The following is an 8201-nucleotide window of genomic DNA, read 5'->3' on the forward strand; positions in this document are numbered from 1 at the left end:
ATTCTATCCAATAAATTCCATTTAAATTCAATAGTCTTCATCATAAAATAGCCAGCACAAGAAGTATCGAGCATGGTGCGATTGTTATCAGAAAGCCGAGCATAAAAACTTTGCATAATTACTTATCTTGGGAGCTCATGATTGGGGCATGAATATAATATTGATTTAAGCCTCCCCCAAGCTTGAGCGATGCTTTCTCCTTTGCGAGGCCAAAAATTATATATATATAATTGCGATCACGATGAACAAGATGCATAGGGTAATACTTTTGATGAAATTCCAATTTCAATCTTTTATAATTCCATGATCTCATATCATCACATAGCCTATACCATGTCAATGCGTCTCCCTTCAAAGATAAAGGGAAGGCCTTCTTCTTAACAACATCACCGGGTATACCTGCAAGCTTAAATAGTCCACAAACTTCATCCACATAGAGTAGATGTTCATCAGGATGCTTTGTTCCATCTCCTGTAAAAGTGTTAGCTAGAAGTTTTTCCATCATACCCGAAGGAATTTCAAAAGGAGTTTCATTTTCAATAGGTTCAGTAGGCTCAGTAGGTTGATGAGAAACTCTTTGCTCTACTGGACGAGGTGAAGATACCCCGAACAAGCCCCTCAAAGAATTACTTTCCATAGTAACAAGTGACATAAAATTTCAGCACACTATATAAATTTTTCCTTACCAAATTCCACCTACCAAAGGCGCTTCACTCCCCGACAACGGCGCCAGAAAAGAGTCTCGATGACCCACAAGTATAGGGGATCTATCGTAGTCCTCTCGATAAGTAAGAGTGTCGAACCCAACGAGGAGCAGAAGGAAATGATAAGAGGTTTTCAGCAAGGTATTCTCTGCAAGTACTGAAATAAGTGGTAATAGATAGTTTTGTGATAAGATAAATTGTAACGAGCAACAAGTAACAAAAGTAAATAAAGTGCAGCAAGATGGCCCAATCCTTTTTGTAGCAAAGGACAAGCCTGGATAAACTCTTATAATAGGAAAAGCGCTCCCGAGGACACATGGGAATATCGTCAAGCTAGTTTTCATCACGCTCATATGATTCGCATTCGGTACTTTGATAATTTGATATGTGGGTGGACCGGTTCTTGGGTGCTGTTCTTACTTGAACAAGCATCCCACTTATGATTAACCTCTATTGCAAGCATCTGCAACTACAACAAAAGTATTAAGGTAAACCTAACCATAGGATGAAACATATGGATCCAAATCAGCCCCTTACAAAGCAAATCATAAACTAGGGTTGAAGCTTCTGTCACTCTAGCAACCCATCATCTACTTATTACTTCCCAATGCCTTCCTCTAGGCCCAAATAATGGTGAAGTGTTATGTAATCGACGTTCACATAACACCACTAGAGGCTAGACAACATACATCTTATCAAAATATTGAACGAATACCAAATTCACATGACTACTAATAGCAAGACTTCTCCCTTGTCCTCAGGAACAAATGTAACTGCTCACAAAGCATATTCATGTTCATAATCAGAGGGGTAATAATATGCATAAAGGATCTGAACATATGATCTTCCACCAAATAAACCAACTAGCATCAACTACAAGGAGTAATCAACACTACTAGCAACCCACTAACACCAATCCCGGACTTGGAGACAAGAATTGGATACAAGAGATGAACTAGGGTTTGGAGATGAGATGGTTCTGGTGAAGATGTTGATGGAGATTGCCCTCTCCCGATGAGAGGAGCATTGGTGATGACGATGGTGATGATTTCCCCCTCCCGGAGGGAAGTGTCCCCGGCAGAACAGCTCTGCCGGAGCCCTAGATTGGCTCCGCCAAGGTTCCGCCTCGTGGCGGCGGAGTTTCGTCCCGAAAGGTTGCCTCCTATTTTTTTCTCATCGAAAGACTTCATATAGGAGAAGATGGGCGTCGGAGAGCCACCAGGGGGCCCACGTGGTAGGGGGGCGCGCCCTAGGGGGGCACCCTCGTGAGCAGGGTGTGGGCCCACTGGCCTTCATCTTTGGCGACGATTTTTCTTTATTTATTTTAAGATATTCCGTGGAGTTTTATGACTTTTGGAGTTGCGCAGAATTGGTCTCCAATATTTGCTCCTTTTCCAGCCCAAAATTCCAGCTGCCGGCATTCTCCCTCTTCATGTAAACCTTGTAAAATAAGAGAGAATAGCCATAAGTATTGTGACATAACGTGAAATAACATCCCATAATGCAATAAATATTGATATAGAAGCATGATGCAAAATGGACGTATCAAGCTTCATTTGCAAAGTCGATGACAGTTTGTTGAGTTTCACTCTTCCTCTTGAAGAAATATACCCTAGTGTACCTTGAGTAATCATCGACAATCACCAAGCAATACTTTATACCCCAAGACTATCAAAGTATGCAGGCCCAAAGAGATCCATGTGAAGGAGCTCCAAGGGTCTCTTCAAGTAGATGATAGTCATGGGAGGGTGAGCTTTCTCATGTATCTTTTCTTTGATACAAGCACTGCAAGCACGAACTTTGGCAAAGCTAATGTTTGTTAGTCCACGGACATGGTCCCCCTTGAGAAGACTTTGCAAAGATATCATATTGACATGGGCTAAACGGCGATGCCAAAGCCACCCCACATCAACTTTAGCCATTAGGCATGTCACGGTCTTAGTGGGTCGCTCTGAAAGTTAATCACATAAAGACCATTCTCGACATGCCCAACAAAGGCTACTTTAAGAGTCTTGCTCCACAAGAGGGCCACGGTATCAATATCAAAGAATGTGGCAAAACCCATGAGTGCAGGTTGATGAATGGAAAGTAAATTGTATGCAAGGGACTCAACAAGCATGACTTTCTCGATCGTGAGATCATGAGAAATGACAACCTTGCGAAGACCCAATACCTTAGAAGACAAGGCATCACCCCACTCGACATTGGTGGGCATAGATGGGATCTTGTGCACGTCCACCACCAAGTCCTTGCTTCTGGTCATATGATTTGTGGCTCCACTATCGAGCAACCATGATCCCCCACCAGAAGCAAACACCTACAAGAGATCAATGCTTGGTTTTAGGTACCCATGGTGTAATGGATCCTTTGATGTTAGTAACAAGGGTCTTAGGAACCCAAATAGACAATTCAATGTACTCATAAGGAAAACCAACAAATTTAGCATAAACATGCCCATCACTCGCACGGCACAACACATAAGAAGGGTTAAAGTCGCCGCCTCTGTTGGAAGGGGTGGCATTGACCTTTTTGACATCACCATCCTTCACATTGTTCTTCTTCTCCTTAGAAACACCCTTTCCCTCCTTCACAAATGTTTGCTTGAGAGGAGGAGGTCGTTTGGTCTTGTCATTCTTGTTCTTGTTCTTGGACTTGGGTGCGAACCCAACTCCCTCCTTGGCCACAACTTCCTTTTGATTGCTCAAAAGTTCATTGATATTCTTCTCACCTTGTATGCAAGAGACAAGGCCTTTCTCAAGTTGCTCCTTCAACTTGGCATTCTCCTCCACAAGATGCACATGCTCACAACACGGGTTAGTAGCATTTGCATTATCAATTAAGACCATATGAGGATTCTCCTTGGTTAGCTTCACTTGGAGTTGATCATGAGACTCCTGGAGGCTAGCATGAGCACCCTTCAAGGCCTTGTGAGCCTTGTCAAGTATATCAAACTCCTCCTTGAGTCTAGCATGGTCAACCCCAAGTTTAGCCTTCTCGGAATCGAGCACACGAGATACTACAAGAGCATGATCAAGATATTTCTTTAATTTAGCATGGTCATCGTTGTGTGACTCCTCAAGAGTCAAACAATGAACACACTCTTCCTCAAGTGCATTAGAGAGATCTGATATCTCGTCGGCATAGTCAGGACTATGACCTTCCATCTTAGAGATGGTTTCTTCATGAGCCTCGATCATGTCATTGGCTTCACCAAGTTGTTCCAAGAGAGCAACGAAGTGCTTCTTGGATTTGCCCTTGAGCTTACTCATAAAAGACTCAAATTCATTTACTTCCTCATTAGACCCTCACTTTCATCAATGCAATCCATCAAGGAAGGATTAGTAATGATGGTAGTTTTGATGTTGGGGGTTACCTTGTTGGTGGGTTTGTCCATGAGGCACTTGGCGGTGATGTTCTCGTTGGGTGAATCGAAGAGAGACACCCGTGGAGTTGTGGCAATGGCAACAGAGGCCATGGCCATGGCTTCACTATCTTCATCATCATCATCCTCATTGTATTCTTCTTGTGCCACCAACCCTTTGGTCGGAGTCTTTTTGGTGAAGCTGTTCTTGTTAGGGAAGGACTTAGCTTTGTCTTTTCGGATGAGCTTGCCACCATTGTCTCCCCGCTTCTCGTAAGGGAACTCCACAACAAAATAGCTCACATTGCCACAATTGTAACATGTTCTCACACGTTGGTTGCCCTTGAAGCCACTTGAGTTGTTCTTGTTGAAATTGGGCCTTGAGTTCTTCTTGCTCCAAAATTGCCTTGAAGCAAGAGCCATGTGCTCATGATAATCATATTTCGTATCTTCCGGGTTGCTCTCCTCATCTTCCTCTTCATCCTCTTCTTCTACACTAGCCTTGGCCTTCCAGGCAAGGTTGGGCTTCTTTGCTATTTGAGAATGCAACACCGCATTGTCGACGGTCTTGTCCAAGATCCTCATCGCCACAAACTCATCCAACACTTCACTTGAGGACAAGGTGTGGGAGTCCGACCTTTGACGGATGATGGAGGACATGGCCTTGTGGTAAGGCATCATGGCCTTGAGGAATTTGCGCTTGATCCAATTATCATCTGTATCCTTGCTCCCAAGATCTCGGAGAGAGACCGCGAGAGTGGTTAATCTCCGGTAAATCTCACGAGGTTCTTCATCTTCATTCATTCATTGCAAACTCATCGGCTTCATCTTGCACCACTTCATAGTTGGAGCGTTGAATGCTTGTGCTTCCCTTGTAAAGAGAAACAACATGGTGCCATGCTTCCTTGGCCACGGTGAACGGTCGGAGATGTGCAATGTCTTCGGATGGAATTGCGTCTTGAATGATGAAGAGGGCATTCTCATTGAATTTATGATCCACGGCTTCTCTCGGGGTAAAGTTGCTTGGGTCATGCGGATAGAAACCTTGCTCAATAATTCTCCAAATATTAGTATTAACATGGTTTAAATGACATTTAAAGCGATAGACCCAAGAGTCAAAATCCTCATTTTTCACAATCTTAGGAGGAGAACCCACATGATTTAAATGAGTGGAGGGAACCGGTCCTCCATAAGTAAGAGGTGGTTCAACATGGACATAGATGCCGTTTCCACTTTTACCACTAGACAAAGGAACTTTATCACTAGAAGCTTCCCCCTTATCGGAGTTGGCATCCGCCACCTTGTTAGTGGGAGCGACCACTTCCAAAGGTGCGGTGGATAATTTAAGACCATCAAGGAACTCTTTGAACATGCCTTTGACCTCGGTCGTCATGGAGGTTTTCAATGTGTCCAAAGCCACATTGAATTCCTCACATGAGACCGGGGATCCCCAATCGGCCGTAGACGAAGAAGGATTCACACCGGGGTGCTCCTCCTCACCGTCTATGGTGTCAACCATACTCTTAGGATGGTAAAGCTCTTAATAAAGAGACGAGGCTCTGATACCAATTGAAAGGATCGATGTAGTTGACTAGAGGGGGGTGAATAGGCAACTAACAATTTTTAGCTTTTCTTTACCAAATTAAACTTTGCATCAAAGTAGGTTGTCTAGATATGCTACTAGGTGAGCAACCTATATGATGCGACAACAATAAGCACACAAGCAAGCAAGGGAAAGAACACAATATAGCTTGCACAAGTAAAGGTGAGAGATAACCAAAAGCGGAACCGATGGAGACGAGGATGTGTTACCGAAGTTCCTTCCTTTTGAGGGGAAGTATGTCTCCATTGGAGGGGTGTGGGGGCACAATGCTCCCCAAGAAGCCACTAGGGCCACCGCATTCTCCTCACGCCCTCACGCAATGCGAGATGCCGTGATTCCACTATTGGTGCACTTGGAGTCGGCGACCGAACCTTTACAAACAAGTTGGGGCAATCTCCACGACTGAATTGGAGGCTCCCAACGACACCACGAAGCTTCACCACAATGGACTATGGCTCTGCGGTGACCTCAACCGTCTAGGGTGCTCAAACACCCAAGAGTAACAAGTTCCGCAAGGGATTAGTGGGGGGAATCAAATTTCTCTTGGTGGAAGTATAGATCGAGGTCTTCTTAACCAATCCCTAGAGAATCAACAAGTTTGATTGGCTAGGCAGAGAGATTGGGCGAAAATGGAGCTTAGAGCATCAATGGAGCTTGGGGGAAGAGGTATGTCAACTTTGGAGAAGAAGACCTCCTTTTATAAGGGGGAACCAATCCAACCGCTACCCCCCAATCAGCCCCGCAACGGGTGGCACTACCGCTGTGGGCAGCGGTACTGCTACGCAGACTGGGAAGGCTAGAGGCGGAGCAGGAACTGGACCCAGGGCGGTACTAGCCGCAGTGGTAGGGGAGGTACTACCGCTTGCGAGCGGTACTACCGCCTCTACTGCCGCTGCCAGTGCCGCAAAACCCGACACGAGAGGCAACACCCTCAAGTCGAGGCGGTAGGAGACCAGAACCGCATCGTTACTATGACTGAGAGCCCCCAGGCAGTACTACAGCTGCGTAGCGGTACTGTCGCCTATGGCTCTTGGGCGGTACTACCGCTGGGACAAAAAAATAGGAAGCAAGGATGAAACTCCATCGATGAGGGAAGGCTCTGTGGGTGCAAAGAGGATGTGTACGTGTTGATTCCATCCTAGCCTAACCAATGCGGACCCCCTCTTGATTGTACGGTGACTCCTACGAAACAAGTCCACCAAAACTGAAACGAAATAGCTACACCGTCTTCACTTAAAACTCCGAGAGGAAGGAATCGTCTCGTGCCAAAGGATGAATATCTGAAATACTCAATGCACACGATTAGTCCACAAAAGCGTTGTCATCAATCACCAAAACTACATAGAGAGAGACATGCCTTAACAACGGTAACAGGATGACTTGGAGTTGTATCCCGATCTTTACAACTAGAACTGGATGCTGAGATGTGGATTGGATATGATGGCTCCGGGATTGCTTTCTCGCAGGGAGTCGATAAAGGATCTCTGGGCGTTAATACTACAACATGCTTGCTTAATAATATGCTATTATGTACTCTTCTAAATGCTGCAAGATGCTTGAAGATGCTAGTCTTCGATAGGTTAGGCTTTCCCCTTTATTCTGGCATTCTGTAGTATAGTCCACATATACAGCCATTTCCCTTTGATACGAGTGCATGTGTAGTGTAGATCCTTGCTTGCGAGTACTTTGGATGAGTACTCACGGTTGCTTTGCTACCTTCCCCCCCCCTACTTTCTTCTTTCCGGTTGTTGCTATCATATGATGGATCCCAGGAGCCAGATGCCACTACCGATGACTACTACTACCCCGGCAGAGCCTGCTACTACGTGGAGGCCGCTGACGTCCAGGAGTAGTTTGGAGGCTCCTAGGCAGGAGGCCTTGCCTTTTCGATCATTGATGTTTGTGCTAGCCTTCTTAAGACATATCTTGCTTAACTTTATGTCTGTAGTCAGATATTGTTGCTTCCGCTGACTCGTTTGTATTCGAGCCCTCGAAGCCGCTGGCTTGTAATATAAAACTTATATTATTTTAATTTGTGTTTAGAGTTGTGTTGTAATATCTTCCCGTGAGTCTCTGATCTTGATCGTACACGTTTGCGTGTATGATTAGCGTACGATTGAACCGGGGGTGTCATAATCGGGAAGCTCGGAGAGGTCCAGGAGCAAGGCCATGGTCGTCGACAGCGGCCGCCGGAGCAGGCACTCAGGGTAGAGGTTCTAGGGGACGCGAGGATACCCGAGGATGCGCCAGGAGATTCGAGGGGTCATTTCGGAGCTTTAGAACCCGAGGGAATCCGCCGGTGTCCAAGACTGGAGGAGATCGAGCAGCGGCGACACGACAACGGAGCCGGGGAAGACTAGAAAGGATCCGTCGCTACGCGCGTGTTGGTCCAACTATTCCATGGGAAGATTAAGCAGAGAGAGGTGGAGCTCGCGAACATGATTTCGAGGCTCGGGTTGTTGTTGGTCGTGCGTGCGAAAGTTAATCCTGACGAGGCGACAACGACATGATTGAGCGCTTTTGGCGTTTTCTG

The sequence above is a fragment of the Triticum dicoccoides genome, chromosome 4B (genome assembly GCF_002162155.2).
Source record: "Triticum dicoccoides isolate Atlit2015 ecotype Zavitan chromosome 4B, WEW_v2.0, whole genome shotgun sequence".
NCBI classification, from domain to species: Eukaryota; Viridiplantae; Streptophyta; class Magnoliopsida; order Poales; family Poaceae; genus Triticum; species Triticum dicoccoides.